Source organism: Manis pentadactyla, chromosome 4 (assembly GCF_030020395.1).
Source record: "Manis pentadactyla isolate mManPen7 chromosome 4, mManPen7.hap1, whole genome shotgun sequence".
Lineage (NCBI taxonomy): Eukaryota > Metazoa > Chordata > Mammalia > Pholidota > Manidae > Manis > Manis pentadactyla.
In genome coordinates this window covers 82,978,639-82,997,458 of record NC_080022.1, presented here as the reverse complement: position 1 = coordinate 82,997,458, position 18,820 = coordinate 82,978,639, and the positions used below count along the sequence as shown (strand labels likewise).

The 18,820-nt window shown below is 35.1% G+C and overlaps 1 pseudogene; it reads right to left on the bottom strand.

The window, feature by feature from the left end:
• Positions 1-13,386: 13,386 nt before the first annotated feature.
• Positions 13,387-15,302, bottom strand: LOC118911633 (bifunctional 3'-phosphoadenosine 5'-phosphosulfate synthase 1-like; annotated as a pseudogene).
• Between the last annotated feature and the right edge of the window lie 3,518 nt (positions 15,303-18,820).

The window sequence follows — 18,820 nt, the reverse complement described above, 5'->3', positions numbered from 1 at the left end:
TAATAAAGGCCATATATCATAAACCCACAGCCAACATTATACTGAACAGCGAGAAGCTGAAAGCTTTTCCTCTGAGATTGGGAACTAGACAGGGATGCCCACTCTCCCCACTGCTATTTAACATAGCACTGGAGGTCCTAGCCATGGCAATTAGACAAAACAAAGAAATACAAAGAATCCAGATTGGTAAAGAAGAAGTTAAACTGTCACTATTTGCAGATGACATGATACTGTACATAAAAAACCCTAAAGACTCCACTCCAAAACTACTAGAACTGATATCGGAATACAGCAGAGTTGCAGGATACAAAATTAACACACAGAAATCTGTAGGTTTCCTATACACTAACAAGGAACCATTAGAAAGAGAAATCAGGAAAACAATTCCATTCACAATTGCATCAAAAAGAATAAAATACCTAGGAATAAATCTAACCAAAGAAGTGAATGACCTATACTCTGAAAACTACAAGTCACTCTTAAGAGAAATTAAAGGGGACACTAACAGAGGGAAACTCATCCCATGCTCGTGGCTAGGAAGATTTAATATCGTCAAAATGGCCATCCTGCCCAAAGCAATATACAGATTTGATGCAATCCCTATGAAACTACCAGCAACATTCTTCAATGAACTGGAACAAATAATTCAAAACTTCATTTGGAAACACCAAAGACCCTGAATAGCCAAAGCAATCCTGAGAAAGAAGAATAAAGTAGGGGGGATCTCACTCCCCAACTTCAAGCTCTACTATAAAGCCACAGTAATAAAGACAATTTGGTACTGGCACAAGAACAGAGCCACGGACCAGTGGAACAGATTAGAGACTCCAGACATTAACCCAAACATCTATGGTCAATTAATATTTGATAAAGGAGCCATGGACATACAATGGCAAAATGACAGTCTCTTCAACAGATGGTGCTGGCAAAACTGGACAGCTACATGTAGGAGAATGAAACTGGACCATTGTCTAACCCCATACACAAAAAGTAAATTCAAAATGGATCAAAGACCTGAATGTAAGTAATGAAACCATAAAACTCTTGGAAAAAACATAGGCAAAAACCTCTTAGACATAAACATGAGTGACCTCTTCTTGAACATATCTCCCCAGGCAAGGAAAACAACAGCAAAAATGAACAAGGGGGACTATATTAAGCTGAAAAGCTTCTGTACAGCAGAAGACACCGTCAATAGAACAAAAAGGTACCCTACAGTATGGGAAAATGTATTTGTTAATGACAGATCTGATAAAGGCTTGACATCCAAAATATATTAAGAGCTCACCCACCTCAACAAACAAAAATCAAATAATATAATTAAAAAATGGGCAGAGGAACTGAACAGACAGTTCTCCAAAAAAGAAATACAGATGGACAACAGACACATGAAAAGATGCTCCACATCACTAATTATCAGAGAAATGCAAATTAAAACTACAATGAGGTATCACCTCACACCAGTATGGATGGCTGCCATCCAAGACAAACAACAACAAATGTTGGCGAGGCTGTGGAGAAAGGGGAACCCTCCTACACTGCTGGTGGGAATGTAAACTAGTTCAACCATTGTGGAAAGCAGCATGGAGGTTCATCAAAATGCTCAAAACAGACTTACCATTCGACCCAGGAATTGTACTCCTAGGAATTTACCCTAAGAATGCAGCAATCAAGTATGAGAAAGACCAATGCACCCCTATGTTTATCGCAGCACTATTTACAATAGCCAAGAATTGGAAACAACCTAAATGTCCATCGGTAGATGAATGGATAAAGAAGATGTGGTACATAAACACAATGGAATACTACTCAGCCATAAGAAGAGGGCAAATCCTACCATTTGCAGCAACATGGATGGAGCTGGAGGGTATTATGCTCAGTGAAATAAGTCAAGCAGAGAAAGAGAAATACCAAATGATTTCACTCATCTGGGGAGTATAAGCACAAAGGAAAAACTGAAGGAACAAAACAGCAGTGGAATCACACATTTAATTCGCACATTAACTCTATAATATAGGCATTATTACCATAGCCATTTTATGAAGACTTAGACAAGTTAAGTGGGTTGCCTAAGGTTACAGCATATGGCAGAGGTGAGACTTAGGCTCAGGTTGGTCAAACTTCAGGACTGACAGCTCTTCATAACTTTGATGTAGGAATCCTCAAGGGATCCAGCCTGAGGAAAACAACCCCAATCTGATGGAGCTTGGGTGGAATCCCAGTTATTAAGGTAGGAAACTGATCTGCAGGGAGGATAACAGAAACCCAATTCCTTGAATAGGAGGTGAAGGTGGAGGCTGTTACAGGAGCAAGAAAGGAGCTTTGTTCTTGAACTGGGATGTAAGAGTAGACTGTGCTAGAACAGAGGACAGGGTTGGTTCCAAAACTCAGATTGGAGGCCCTGGTGGGATCAGAGGCACCAGCGACACAGAGAGAGGAGCATGGATCTCAGCACACTCATGCCCATTCACGTTGTAAACAATCTCCATCATACTTGAACCTGCTTTTCTAAGTCACCAATCTCTCCAGTTAACAGTTTCTCCTTATAAAGGAATATTTCTCAAAACAGATCTAAATAACTAGTTCTCAGACATAACAACCCATTAGAAGCACCTGAGGAGCGCATGAAGCTATTCATGTATGGACTTAACCTCACATCAATAAAATTTGACTCCCTGGGGGTAAATACCTGGCCTTACGATTTCTTAAGAATTCCTGTAGTTGATTCTAATGTGTGGCCAAGGTTGATAACCACTGATGTAGATTGACACTTCTGATTAAATTAACCATTATTAATGTAAATTTGGTTTATAGCATTTAGGTGATACATATGTATGTATTTGTACATTTATTTATACTTTTAAATAAGATTTTGGATTATAAATGACAAATTAATATTAGGAAATTTTAATAACATGTATTGAATTTAATTTAATTCAACTTAACAGAAGTATAAACAAGTGAAACCCAGATTTGTTGAAGTGCAAAGAATGGTTTCTTCAAAAGAAGAGAAACTTACTGTTTCCTGGCAATGTGATAGACCTGAAAGATTCAGGGTACAGCAGCTGACAGTGATAGCTAAAAGCCCTTTTGAATGCAGAGAGGGAAGCTTGAGAAATTAACAGATATTTCCAGAAATTAAAGTAGAAAAGGGAGCTGAAAGAGGCATTTATAGGTTAGTGTCAATGCTAAGTCTGCAGTTGGGCTAAGGTTGGATTGTAATTGTCCACCTTCTAATGTAGGAAAGGCCTTGGGTCAGTGCAGGATTAAGGCTGAGAACAGAGGTCTGTAATAAAGTCAAGTACATGAAGGCCTTTATACTCAGTGAAAAGGTTAGCTGGGGGAAATAAAGTAAGTGTTCTGTATTAGCCTGGGCTCAAGGTAGAAGAAAGTTCTCTGACAATTTATATCTCAGTCTCAATGCATTGAACAAAATTTGGTTCATCTTTCATATCTCTGGAGCCCTTAACTGCTTCCTCATGTTGCATGTTATATTAGCTGCAGTTGCCATCCCCTAACCTGTTAGCATCTGTAATGGTTTCTATACTTTCCATGGAAGCTGTAGCAGTTCTGGATGGAAGGCCCAACCCAGTGCCTTCAAGGAGATACTGTGGCTCCTCTGACCACCTCTGGATTAGAATATTGCTTAGGAAATTCGTGTTTAAATAATGGTTGTAATTTGACTATTGGTTTATAACACTCTGGCAAACCTACTAGAAAGAAAAAATACATCTCTTAAAGAGAGAACCTACAACCCACATCTTGTGAGATTCTCATAGATAAATCACACATGACATACATTCACAGTTCAAAAAATAAGCAAAATGCACATACACACAGAAAAATAAACCAACAGAAAACATGAATCAGGAGGAAAGAAGAAAAACAAAACAACACAGCAGCTGTATCCTTCAAGAGTTCCACATAATGAACATATCGGTGAATATAAAATAAAATTTTGAGTTTCCCCTAGAAGAAGAATCTATGAGAAAGTTTCAAATGCAACTAGTTTATGGAGTAGGTGGTCCCAGGATACACCAGTAAGGAACTGGCAAATTAGAAAAGGAAAATAAGCCAGTAGACAACATATTACTAAACCCTTTTCTACTTTGGGCAGCTGGATCCCAGTGTCACTAGGAACTCTGCAGGCAAGTAGAACATACCTCCAAGTTATCACAAATGAGAGACAAGGAAGATAAGGATATTAGATATTGACTTCCCACCTCATTGGGTGAGGAATACTTCTGGGAATATTAACTGTTTCAGCCTTTGGGTTTACTTTCTTCAGGGCCTGAGTGTGTTCATTGGGTCAGGAAAAGTTAATCAGGCCGAGATCTTCAAGGCATTCACTTGACTGGCTTGTAGAGGTGAATGCCAGGTTATAAGCAAGAATATCAGGATTTTCCTCACTCAGAATGTTTAAAGAAATAAATCCTGTAACAACAATATTAAAAATACAGCATGGTACTACTAAGAAAATTACCGGGCAGATTTAAAAATAAACTGAACAGACATTTGATGGTGAAAAAAAATCCAGATATCATAGTCCAAGTGGGTGAGTCAAATAAACTAGGGACAGCTAAAGAGAATTAGTGAAACCAAATATTATAAAATTATACAAAATACAGGGCAAAGGAACTAAATGGTAGAGATGAGTAAGAGGTAAAGATATATTAACTTTAGAGTGAAGAGGTTTAAAATATATTTAAATGGAATCCAAAATAACTGAACAGAGAAAATGGAATAGAGGAAATATTCTAAGAGCTAATGGCTGAGAATTTTTGAGAATTATTAAGAGATATAAAACTTCAGAGTTAAGAATCCTCCCAAAATCTCAAAGAGAAAGAAGAAATCCACTTTGAACACATAACCAGGTAGATACCAGAATCTGCACAACATTGGAGACAAGCAGGAGGTACTCCAAGGAATCAGAGAGAAAAGAAAAGTTAAGAGCATATTTCTCAAGAACAAAAAGGACAGAAATACAGTAACTTCAAAATGCTTGGAGAGCTTGCTGTTGACCTAAAATTGAATACCATGCTGAATTATTACTCAAAAAAGAGAATAAAATCAAAGATGTTTTCAGGTAAAGGGAAATGAGAGAATTTGCCACCAACACAGTTCATTGTACCTCACCAAAGACATTTCCAAAAGACTTTAAGAATATGGAAATAGCCAGAATGAAGTTTTCTTAGATTAGAGGTCAAGAAACTAAGGTCCACAGGCCAAATCCAGCCTGCAGCCTGATTTCATAATGCCTAAGAGCTAAGAATGCTTTTTTAAAATAAACTATACTTTATAGCAGTTTTAGGTTTACAGAAAAATTGAGTAGATAATACAGAGTTCCCATATACACTCTACTCTGCCTCTACCTTAGTTTCCCCTCCTTTTAACACCTTGCATTAGTATGTTACATTTGTTAAGATGGGTAAACCAGTATGGTACATTATTTACACATATAAATGTACATACATATAAACACATTAGCAAATGCACACATACATGTGTATATGCCTATACACACCCAAATAAACACACACATTACTGATTGTTATGTCTTCTTTGAAAATTGACTCCTTTATCATTTTGTCCCTGTTTATTCTTGGTATAGTAGTTCCCCTTCAGCGCAGGGCTTTGTTAAGAACGGAATGTCCGGGGTGTATTTCAAAACGGTTACTTTTCCCCTTCCTTTTCTGAAATAAGAAGGGAGTTTTCTCTTATTTAGGCTCATGGAAATAGAACTCATGCAAGTGTGGGGCCTTTCCTAAGACTGGGCCCCTAGGAGTTTTTAACTTTCAAGCTAGTCCACACTCAGCCTTCAGCAATTTATTGATTATCATTTAAGCCTTCCAGCTTTGTAGCCCCAGCTCCTGGTAAGCTATACAGTATTATATTAAGTCACAAAGATACAGGGGCTTGTTATAAAAGCTAGTTTTACCCTACCTAAATGAATATCCTATATAATGTACTAGCCATTGATGGAGGGAAGATGGAATGTTAAAATGCTTAATCAAATCAAAAGCAAGTAGGAAAGGAGAAAAGAAAAAGCAGGATAATCTTGCATAACTATGTAAATATATACATCTCTCTTTTATTAGACAAAATTGAATTCAAGGTAAAAATAATTTTGTGGGGTAAAGAATATCAATAGGGATGGGAGGTATCATTTCCACAGAAAGAGAAACTAAATGTATAAGCACCTATACTTATATATGTTGTTATATATATATATATATATAACTGACAGAATTATATATATGTATGAAAACTGACAGAATTATAAAGAGAAATTAGTAAGTTAACTTTTATAATAAGAATCTTTAACTCATTCATAATATTTTACATAAAAAACAGACAAAAACCCTAGTAAGGATATGGAAGATTTGAACACAATTAGCAAGTCTAATGTAATGAGCAATATACAGCTCTACATCCAAGAGTTAGAGAATGTACATTCTTCATGAATACACATGGAACATGCATAAGAATTGACCACATTCTACACCTTTAAGCAGCTATTTTAAAAAAATCAAGGAATTGTTGTTAAACAAATTATTATTTCTGTTAAAAATTCATTTAATTAAGAAATCATTAAAATGCTAATTTAAAAATCTATTTAGACATTATAATAAAAGACAATTGCAAATGACCTTTGGTTCCAAACTGAAATAATAATGGACATCAGAAAATATTGATGACTGAAAATTGGTGAAAACATTACATTCTAAAATTTAGGGGATGTCGGTGAAACATTACTGAAAACAGTTTTAACAGTTTTAACTTTATTACTTATAATGGTTGAAAATTGATGATCTAAGTTTCCAACTTTAAAGAATTAGAAAAAGAACAACAGAATGAACTCAAAATAAGTTGAAAGAATGAAATAATAATAAAGGAGAAATTATTAAATAAGGGAAAAAAGATAAAATAGGATCTGCAAAGCCAAACATTTGTTTTTTGAAAAGTCTAATAAAATAGACACTTCCTGGACAGATTGAGCAAGGAAAAGAAAAAGGGAGAGAGAATCCATTGAAGAAGAATATTAGTAGTGAATAAAGTAGTGTTATAAATACAGAAACAGGGAGTTTTTAAAGGAATATAACAAAAGTTCAATTTTCAAGAGAAATAGAACAAGCCACTATTGATTCAAGAAGAAATTTAAAAACCTGACTAATAATGAATAAAGAAAATGAATCAATGGTTAACATCTAAGCCTCACCCTCCCCACCCCTATCAAAACTGGATATTTGAGCCAGTGCAGTAAGACAAAATTCTAATCAAAATCTCAACAGGGAGTTTTTTTGTGTTTGTCTTACTTCTATGGACTTGACAAGATGATTACAAAATGAATGGACGTGCAAAAGGCTAACATAGCCAAGATAACTTCGAAGACACAGTATAAAGGAGATTTCCTTACCATACACAAATACTTATTACAAATTATAAATAACATATAGCTATAAACAATAAAGGCCATATGTATTGTTCTAGGAGAGATAAATAGACTCACAGAACTGAACAGAAACTTGAAATATATCAATGCCTGGATGGAAACCTGATATATGGCCAAGGTATATGGCCTACCAGTGGAGAAGGATGGGCTATTGATTAAATAGCATTCAGACTTTTGGTTAACAATATGGAGAAAAAAATTGAGAATCCATGTCCCTAACCAAACACCATAATTATTCCGTGTGGATTAAAGATCCAAATGTGACAGCAACAGTTAAAAATGCTTTGGAAGAATTATAAGAGACTGTCTTTATGACTTCAGAACAGTGAAATTTGTGAATTTAAGTCAATCGTTTACTTGTTAATATGAACTCAAACATTAGGATTGCCTAATAATATTTACTATTGTATAATTTTGTATTTTTTTATGAATTTTTAAAAAGATTATATATACAGAGCCTTGATGGATCACATTTATTCTTCCCTTGAGTGGAATACTATTGTTCAAAGAATCAATAGCATTTCCTAGCTCAAGCCAAGTAATTTTAAAACCAACTTTAAGTAGGTATAATTCTTCAAACCTTGGGTATTATATTTTTTTCCTTCAAAGCCTGGGGAAAATGAGTGTAAAATACTCATTCAGCTACTAGGGGGAAAGGGCTGTAGCATTTAGTTTTAACTTTTTAAAGAATAATAAGATTTGTGCTATAAATGAACCTATATTTAAAAATAAATACATAGAATAAATCATATAAATGATGAACTAAGATACATGAAATTCAAGATTTGGAGCAGGGTATTGCAGAATATTTATAGTGAGTATTATTACTCAATTCTCTGATTCAGTGTTTTATAGTACAAATTTGAAGAATGGCAAATAATGCATTTTACATCGTACTTTCACCAACAAAATGGTGATTATATATTTTATGTAATTATTAATAACAAACTTGACTATAATATGATTTAAAAGTAAACCCTATTTTTACGTAGTCTGTGGTTTTAAAAACAGAATTTTCTGTTCATTTAATTGCACTATACATAGAGGTAGGTATAAATACTTTGTATATTTGAAGAGACAAAAACCAAGAATAGGGTGTATTCATAATTGTATTCCTTTCCCTTTCATTTTAAGAAACAAAGCAATTTCATTATTATACTTATTTGGAGGTAGCTTTAAATATTCTACTAATTTGAAAATGCAAACGCTATCATCTTTTCATAGAATAATAGGATACATCACTGTATTTTCACTAATATTTTCTGTGGCTGTCTTAGGAACACTATTTCCTTAAAAGAGTTACAGAATATCAGCTCTGTAAAGAAAAGCAAGCCACTTTAAATGCTATTTATTCATCCAGGAATAGAGGCTGTTTGTAGCATACAACATCGTTTTTTTTTTTTTAATTAACGTAGGTGCTTCTGAGTGACCCTTACTAATACATGTGAGGAATTTGAATGAAAGATGGGAATAGACAGTATATTTGGTGCACTAACTTCACATGGTAACATTCACCACCACACTGTCAAGCCTTTGCTCCACCATGCAATAAGGAGAAATAAAAATGCCCTTTTTCGTCTGGAAGACTTTATTCTGTTCATTTTTTGTTGTTGATTCAAAGGTGAAAATTACAGTATTTTTAAAGATTTCTGGTCTATATAGAATGATCTGGATACCAAGTTAAGGAATAGTGCATGGCAACCATTTTGAGAGACATTTTTTGTTGTCTTCCTGGCATCTATTCTTGTTCTTTCCTAACCTTTTAAAAATATATTTATCAAAAGTATTATGCTTTTGGAGGAAAGTTGCTCCCTGCATTTTCTCAGCCCAGAGTTTGGGTGAGATTGAATGCATGCCCTGCTTCAGGTGTGGATCTTTGTTGTCTAAAAGCCAATCAAAGTGTTGTCTCCTTGTCACAGAGATTGGGTCAGGAAGGACATGAGTTCCAATTCAGACCAGTGAGAGGAACAGATTTCCAAGGGCAAGTATAGCAGCTACTGTTTATGAGACTCTTACTTCCCTAAGTGTTTTCCTGGGAATATATGATGCCTGAAATTGCTGCAAACATTTTGCTGAAATTACCAGAAGAACCTGGAATTCTCAGAGGGCTACCAGATCAGCATGTGCGTACAGTGATCAGAGAGAAGAGGAGAGAGGATATGAGAAGAAGGTCCCTGGAGATCTCATTTGAGGTGGGAGATCAAACCTTATTGTGACTTTGCAGTTACCTAGGTCAATAACCTCTTTATTGTTTAAATTATTTTGAATTTAGAGCTTTTTATTTATTTTATTTTTTGTCATTTTTTTTACTGAAATGTTTCTATTATTAAATGCTACATGATAGTCTGACTGTGAGAGACTGAAGAGGGATGAATATCTTGGTTCTTATTTAAAATTCATTGGTTTCAAGGAACAGAAAGATACAAATTAGAGAATGGGAATCATTGGAAAGGTTTGTGGAAATGGAACTAAACTTCTAGGAATGTCAACCTTTTCACCTTACTTAATGGGACTTCAAGTCTCTCTTTCCCTGTGTGTCTTTTGGTCTCTTGGTCTCTCTTGCCCACATACTCATCTCATGTCTGTGGGCATGTCTACTTCCACTCTAGTACTTAAACTCAATAAGTCTACTTGAGTACCATGATCATCCTTATCTAAATCTTTCCACACAAACTACATCACCTCCCGTGCTCTCTTTCTTGGTGTTGAATCAACCATCCATCTTGTTACACTAACCAGAAAACATAGAGTCATTGTTTTTTTACCTTTCCCTTGTCTTTAAGTGACATTCAATACCTTACATAGCTCTGTGCTTTCTACACCCAAAATAATTTTCAAATTAATCCATTTCTGTGTCACTACTGCCAATACTCCAGTTTAACTCAACACCTTGAGTCTTGTCTGTTGTAGTGGTGCCCTTCCTATTCTAATTTCTGCTCTTCTACACGCCAATCCATTTTTCACATTTTAGCCAGTGATAATTTTAAAAGCTTTTAATAGATTTCTATTATTTAGAATACCATTGAAATTTCTTTTTATGATCAAATAGATCCTGATCTGGTAATTCTTAAATTATGCCAAACTCTCTTGCATCTCAGGATATTTACACATGCTGCTTTCCCCATGTGTTTCTTATTTATTTTATTTTATTCTTCTTTGAAATACCAGAACTAGTAGTCACAAGTCCTCTAAAATTTTGTATGCAATATTTAATATCTTTATTGATATGATTCAAACACCACCAAATCAACCCACTTAAAATGTACAATTTTAAATCTTTTAAGTATATTAAAAGGATTGTATCAATGCCCGTAATGTAATTTTAGAACATTTTTATCCTCTCGAAAGGAACCATGTACTCATTAGCAGTCACTCTCCATGTGCCCTTATGATCCATTCCTTAGTTTATGGGCATTTGGATTGTCCCCATTTTTTGGAAATTACGAATAATGCTGTTACAAACATTCATGTACAAGTTTTGTATGGATGTATGTTTTCATTTCTATTGGGTTTAATTTTAGAAGTGGAATGACTTGTTAACTCCGTGATTATCATTTTGAGAAACTACAAAATTACCTTCCAAAGTGGCTGGACACTACCACCAGCAGTAGAAATACAAATTAGAGAATGGGAATTATTCTCTAATTCTCTGGAGGTTTCCGGTTCCTCTACATTCTCCACAACACTTTATTATTCATCTTTTTGATGATAGCTGTGCTCGTGGGCACAAAGTGGCATCTCAATGAGGTTTTGATTTGCGTTTCCCTAGTGACTAATGATGTTAAGCATTTGATGTGCTTATTGGTCATTTGAATGTTTACCTTGGATATATGTTTATTTAGATCCTTTGCCCATTTCTTAATTGAGTTGTGTTTGAATTACAAGAATTCTACATATTGTTTTTGCACACAAGTCTCTTATTAAATATATGATTTGCAAATATTTTCTCCTACTCTCTGTTGTCTTTCTTTTCTTTGTTATCTGTTTGTTGTTTTGATGGTATCATTGATAAAATAAAAGTTTTGAATTTTGATGTATATAATTTCTTATTTTTTCTTTTGTTGCTTGTGCTTTTGGTATCATATCTAAGAAACCATTGTCTAACCCAAAGTCACAAAGATATATTCCTATGTTTTCTTCTAAGAACTTTATAATTTTAACTCTTACAGTTAGGTCTATGATCCATTTTGAGTTAATTTCTGTGTAAAGTGTGAGATAGAGGACCAACTTTTTCTTTTGCATACAGGTATCTACTAATAACAGCACAATTTGTTGAAAAGACTGTTTGCCTTTGCAACCTTGTCAAAAATCAGTTGACTGTAAATGTAAGAGTTTATTTCTGGATTCTCATATATTTGGCATTGGTCTATCCATCTATTCCTTTGTCAGTATCACACTGTCTTGATTACTACAGTTTTCCAGTAAGGTTTAGTATCAGGAAGTATGAATCCCTCAGTTTCATTCATTTTTTTCAAGATTATTTTGTCTATTCTGGAACACCTGACTTTCCATTTAAATGTTAGGATTGGTTTACCAAATTCTGTTTGTAGGTTAGATGGGATTTTTATTGAATTTGTAAATTAGTCTGGGGAGAACTGGCAACTTGTTATTAAATCTCCTGATTGATGAACACAGGGTATCCTTCCATTTATAAGATCTCTATAAATTTCTTTCAGTAATATATTGTGACTTTCAGTGTACAAGTCTTTCAGTTTTAAAGAATTTATACTTAATAACATATATTTTTTGATGTTATTGTAAATGGAATTGTTTTCTTAATTTCATTTGAAAATTTTTCTTTGCTGGTGTGCAGAAATACAATTGATTTTTGTATAATGATTTAGTATTCTATAACCTTCATAAGCTTATTAGCTCTTGTAGGTTTGGGTGTACATATGTGTATTCCTTAAGGTTTTCTATATACAAGATCATGTCATCTGTGAATAGATTCCTTTACAGTCTGTGTGCTTTTGGCTTCTTTATCTTACCTAATTGCTAGAGATAGAATCTCCAATACAATGTAAAATAGAAGTGGCAAGAATAAACATTCCTGTGTTGTTCCTGATAGTAAGGGGAAAGTGTTTATTTAGTCTTTCACCATTAAATGTGTTAGCTGTGGGTAACGTCATCTTTGTCTTTATCAATTTGAAGAAGGTCCCTTCTATTTTTAGTTTATTGAGCATTTTTATGATGAAGAATGCAATTTTTTATTTAATAGTTTTAGTATTTGTAAAGATGGTTGTATGATCCTTTTCCTTCATGATATTAATGTATTACATTAATTGATTTTTGTGTCAAATCAACCTTTAATTCCTAGAATAAATCCTACTTGTCATGGTGTATAATTCTTTTTATTTATTGCTTCATTTGATTTGTTAGTATTTTGTTGAGGATTTTTGCATCTATAGTCACAGGAGATACTGATCTAGTTTTCTTTTTTGTCTTAAGATGTCAAAAGTTTAATTTTACTAAATAAAGAAAGTTCATTCAGGGCTTATCACAGATCTTAAGAATACTTTAGATTATAATAGCTGAGGGTCAATAGCTGACTAGAAGGAAGGAAAAAAGAAAGCAGTTTATATTTTCAATGTAGGAAATAAACCTAATTCTTACAGATATCTTGTAGAATTCCCCAAACAAGGTATAACAAAGTTTATTGTTTAATGGATTTTTATTTTCTTTTTTCAAGAGATGAAAAGTAAGTCAATGTGTGTACAGTTGGTTACAATTAACAGCTTAAAAAATCATGAGATGGAAACATATATAATATAAAGAGATGAGTTTTTAAAATTGCATTGTAGGAATATTAACTATAATAATTGGAAAAGGTACATTGAAACCAGTAGTGTAATATACTATTTTGAGGAAGAACTCATAAGGCAAACCAAAGCTGGTGCTAGTTAAGGAAAATGGTCTGTGTTTAGGAGATGTGTTTACTCAGACATGACCTCAAGGAAAAGCCAACAGTAACTATGTGTTCCTTTCTTGTCACACAATGATGTGTCGAAAATGGAGTGACTAGGTTTCTCCGAGCATTTGTAGTATTCCGTCAGCACAGCCAGGCCTTGGTATCCATGAAAGCTTCAGGACATTTCTGACCTTCTCAGGAGAGTTTGTGCATTCATGTTCCCAAAATAAATTCAGTCTTCATGGTGTTCAGAGTCATAGTAGTCCATATGTTTCTTTTGCTTGTTGAAAGCTGCAACTCAAAACGAACTATTAAAAAAAACAGGGGCTATTGTCTGCACTTTGGTGCCATGAGTTGGCTCATAAAGATCCTTCCTTGTTTCTGGATGAGGCATGCTGGCAGGGTCTCAACCAACAATGGAAATTGGTTCCTGCAACCACTCATGCTCTGTATTGCCACTGGACTTCATCTGGCCCATCATACATTATGGGAAATGGTAGATGGCCACCACTCTTCTTTCAGCATTCAAGACTCCTTCCTCTAGCATTGCAGCATGCTGTTTCACATGCCACATCAAAGGAGTATCATCATACTTTATCCAGCCACCAAGAGGGTGAAGGAGCAGGATAAGGTGGTGGTAGCACCTCTCCAGAAGTTGCTTATGGGTACCCTGCTTTAATAGCGCATGGCCACTGTGTACTAGGTTGCATAATTGAAATGCAAAGACATCATTGACATTCATATCTTTACAAACATCTACTTTAGCTCAGTACAAGTAAAATGATACCGATAGACACCATCAAGTCCATCATCTCAAATCAATGTGGTCCAAGACTTGAAGATCTTCTCCAATCAGCCAGTCTTCTTGTTCCATAACCATTTTGATGTGCAGGTGGTTTTTGCATGCTGTTCATCACTGTCTGGCACAGTGTTCCTCCTTCCCGTGCTTAAAAGACTTTGGATTATGAAGAAAAGCCACACAACTGCCCTTCTACATCAAAGCAAATGCAGCCCAGCCATCCAGCCTCTCTTTATCTTCATGAATGGCTGTCAGAACTAGAGGCACAGACAAGTTAATGACACCCCCATTCAGAAGATGATCAAAATGAAGACACTGCAAGTACTCCCTCTCTCTCATAAAACCATTCAGTGGGATTGTCCAGCCTTTTAACAAAACCTGCACCTACTGCAAAGCCACTTAATTTTCAATGCTGGTAATGTTTTTGCATCTGTTTTTGCCAAATGAAGTTTATTTTCTGGTGCACATAGATTTTTTAAATTTGTAAAATACACCCGTAGGTACCATATCCCATTCCTATAGAAGTTCTACAACTTGCTGTACACAGCCATTTACATAAGAAGAGTCTGTTTTTAGCACCATTTCAGGTACCTCTGGATTTTCATATTCAGAATCAAACCCAGTGAAACATCTAGCTTCTATAGCTTGTGCTTATTGGTAGTTCTTTGACGTTTCTCTGTTTCACAATCATGCAGAGGAACATCAACAAATATGTCAACAAAAGGTAAACTTGCACCTTCATGAATTTGCCTTGCACTGTTGCAATGCGGAGTGTAAAGCAATATGAAACTTGTGAGGCATACCAAGCCAGAAACTGTATAAAGCTTAGCAACTTTTGCAATGCCTGAAATATTGCCTTCTTTGTCTTTAGGACTAAAGCCAAGATTTTTATAGAAACTTCGAAGAATGTTATCACCACCCAAAGTATAGTATGGAACACCATGGCAAGCCAAATACTCTCCCAAAGTCACGTCACTGTAGTGTTCCTGGCTCCAGGTAAGCCTGTCTGCCAAACTGAAACCGTGAGAGACACTGCTGGTGTCCACCACAAGACCTCTCTTTTTCCTACTGACATGCTGAGCTTGATGGACCACATTAGTTGCTCTCTGCATCCTCTAATTCTGTGTGTTATTACTCAACCTGACTTCCAAGGACCTCCATGGCTGCAGAGTGTACAGCCAGTGCATTTGCCTCTCAGCATTCTTTTGTCATTTGTCCAGGGGAAATATTTGTTTCCCCATTATAGGGGACACCCAAAGTCCCCTGAGCTAATGTCTGTACATGCAGTATGTCAATTCAGTCAAAATCCTAACTGAAAAGTTATGTTTAGTTAACACCAGTGTTCTTCATATAAAGTAATGGTGGGGGAAATAGAGTGCAAGTGAAAAAATTAACATAAAACATAGTGCTACGTACTCTACTTCTGTAGCTAAATCTGAAGTTTAAGTTGATAATGATATCTGCCTTCTTCCACAACCAATTTTCTGTTCCCATCATTACCTACCTCAGCTGGATAGTGTTCTTTATCTGGCTGGGTTACCTAAATGTCCATCTTTTTTTTTCACTAAGGAGAGGCTATCTTGACAGTCCTTACACTATTGGACCCTCAGAATATAGAATATTCCTGAATTTTTGTAAGCCTTATTTCCTACTCTCTGGCATGTATTTATCTTACTAAAGCATCTAAAGGGCTTGCCGCTTTCTGTTCATTAGATCCAGTTAACATGTCACAAGTGTAATGAACCAGTGTCATGTTCTATAGGAGATCAAGATAACTAAGGAGACTCAAGTTATGACAGCACAGGAGAGTTGACATAGCCCTGAGACAAGACCACAGAAGTATACTGTTGTACCTGTGAAGGCAAACTGCTTCTGTTTATCTTGGCTGAAAGGTACAGGAAAAAAAAAAAAGAAAAAGCCAGGTCAGCCAGGTCAATTGCTGCATGCTAGCTGCCAGGGCTGGGCTGATTTGCTCCATTAAAGATATCCCATCTTGAAATGCACCCGTGATATGTATCTCCACCTGATTAAGTCTGTGATAATCTACTTTCATTTTCCATGACCCATTTGGTTTGTGAACTAGACATTCAGCTATACGAAATTGGGATATTATAGGAACATTTAAGTCTTTGATGGTTTTATTCATCTCTGTATAAATGACTCAGGAATGCAAAATTGCTTTTGGTTTACTTTTCTTGACAGATGTGGTTTAAAGTAGGGAATTCTATGGGTTTTCATTTGGCATTTTCTACCGTAAGAGATTTCACTCAGAATTTCTACTCCTTCCCTACTAATACCCTGCTTAGCTCAGGACATTTAAACTATGTGTACTGCCTTTCTGTAACACTTATGACCAGACTTAGGGCTTGGTTTGCATCCATATCTCATGTAAATATAGAAGATGAGAGACCTTTCAGAGCTACTATTGGGGCTTTATGATTTTTAGCTCTAATTCTGAATCAGGAATTCATGACCTTTCATTTTTTCCCCAGATAATTTCGATGGGGTCATTGGAAGCATCCAGATCATCTCATCATCATTATTGTCACATCCATTGATTCTCCCAATGCCTGTTCTCCTGTTGTACTTCCTTCCATGCCACTGCTGAAGATCCTGAGGGTTAGTGGAACTGAACGGCTGTTACTACAATGAGAAAGGGTAGCTATATAGAGAAGGGTAGCTAAAAAGAGCTACAGCATTCAGTAGAGGAACACAGTCACCCACTGTAACATTACAGAGAGAAAACTAGGAAAATAAATACCTGAACTCATTCCAACCTATTCTATAATGTCTTATCTCCCAGAGCCTGACCAAACCAGAAGCCAGAGGTGAGAGAACCCACTAAGGCAGTCTGTAAAGGTTGGCCTCCGCTGCCCTCATCAGAGAGAATGGTGGATGGGTCCGCACAAAGGTGTCTCATGCTTCCCAGCCCTTGGATCAGCTAGCCCATCTTTTGTTTCTTAGCTCACATGTTATTTCTCCTAAGTTTGCCTATAGCCCTAAATTCAAAATTATAAAAAGCCTCAACTGTTTTTACTCTTTGTACACTGTTGTTTTTCTTTACAGGTCCTGTTACAGTATGTTCGTTTATATGAATTAGTTGGGTCTATAGGTTAATTTACATAATGGCTCACTTTTTTGTATTTCATTTTTTTCAGATTTGTATTGCAGAGACTGCTTGGAACCTTGCACATGTAGATACTAACAAAATGCTTGTTGAAAAAAATGAATGAGATAATTAGGCCCATGTGAATTGGGCCTCAACCTCCACAGATAATATCTTTTTTTGGAAAATGTGTTGTCAAATGCAAATCATTGACATTGCCATGAAATTTGTAAAACAGAATGCCTATAAATCATGAACGATCTGTGTGCATAGTTTATAGTCTATTTCATGTGGTAGCTAAAAATATTTTATAGCAATTTATGTCCCTCATTTATTTCTAAATTATTCTAAGAATTATAATATGTTTTACTTACCATTGACTCTAGACAAGTATTGATTTCATTCTTGAAGAACTAATGAACATTTCTGGAGGAATGAACAAATGTTTCTAGAATTTTAAAAGACTTCACATAGCCAATTGTCTCATCATGGAGGATCAGAGAAAAATGTGGAATAAAAGCGGAATTAACAGACATTACAGTATGTGCCAGACAAGATATTGGCTGCTTTACATATATACTTGTTTAAATTTAGGACCATAACATAATAAGTACATACTCTCATTTTACAGATTGGAAAATGGAGGCTCAGAGAGGTTAACCTGTGGAAAAACCTCAGATGATAAAAAAATAATTTTCTGTAGGGACTCATTTTTTTCCCTCTCTTTGGGCATGCACTCACTGAGGCATATGCCAACTATCGGTATATATTTGTATGCCAAGTGTAGATTTATTTTCCTCAATAAATATTTTAAAATTTTCATAGTTTATGTAGCAGCACATGGAGAAAATTGCATCTCTCTTAGGTGACGCTTTATCTGTTTTATCAAGGAATAAAAAATATTTTTTAGCAAGGAAAATTTATTCACAAGAATCTTTTTATTAGTAGGATCAAACTTGGAATAAAACAGTTTAGCAAATATGAAATCTAAAGGTTGACAAGTTGTATACTTCTAGATTTAAAAATGTGTTGTTACTGTAACATTTCAGAGTTATTTGATACTAATTCTTAATGTAACTTTTCTAATGGCAGTTATCCAGTGTGTGAGGCTGTATTATGGAATGATGTCAGTATTTTTTGTCATATCCATTTCATAGGGAACTAACTTAAAATAGTTTTCTTTGGTGGTTCTCACATATTTTTAAAAAGATAAACAATCAGTTATTGTCCTGCTATAGAAGCCATGGGCAGCTCTATCTAGTAGCCTTTGGCAATTTTGAAGCAGTTCATGTGGATAATTTAATGGTGACACAGTTCCATATGTGTGATTAATACCTGCAGACAATATCCAGTGTAATATATTCAATAAAGAAATAAGAAGTGACAATAAGAGACATCTGTGCTCAATGCCACAATTAAATACTATTTTAATGGTTCAAAACATTGACAAGTTGAGTTTTTGCCAAAATTTGTTCATTGATTGAATGAATGAATGAACTAACTATAAGTCCTAGATATTTTGTGCTACAGGGTATTTAATTTGCAGATCAATTG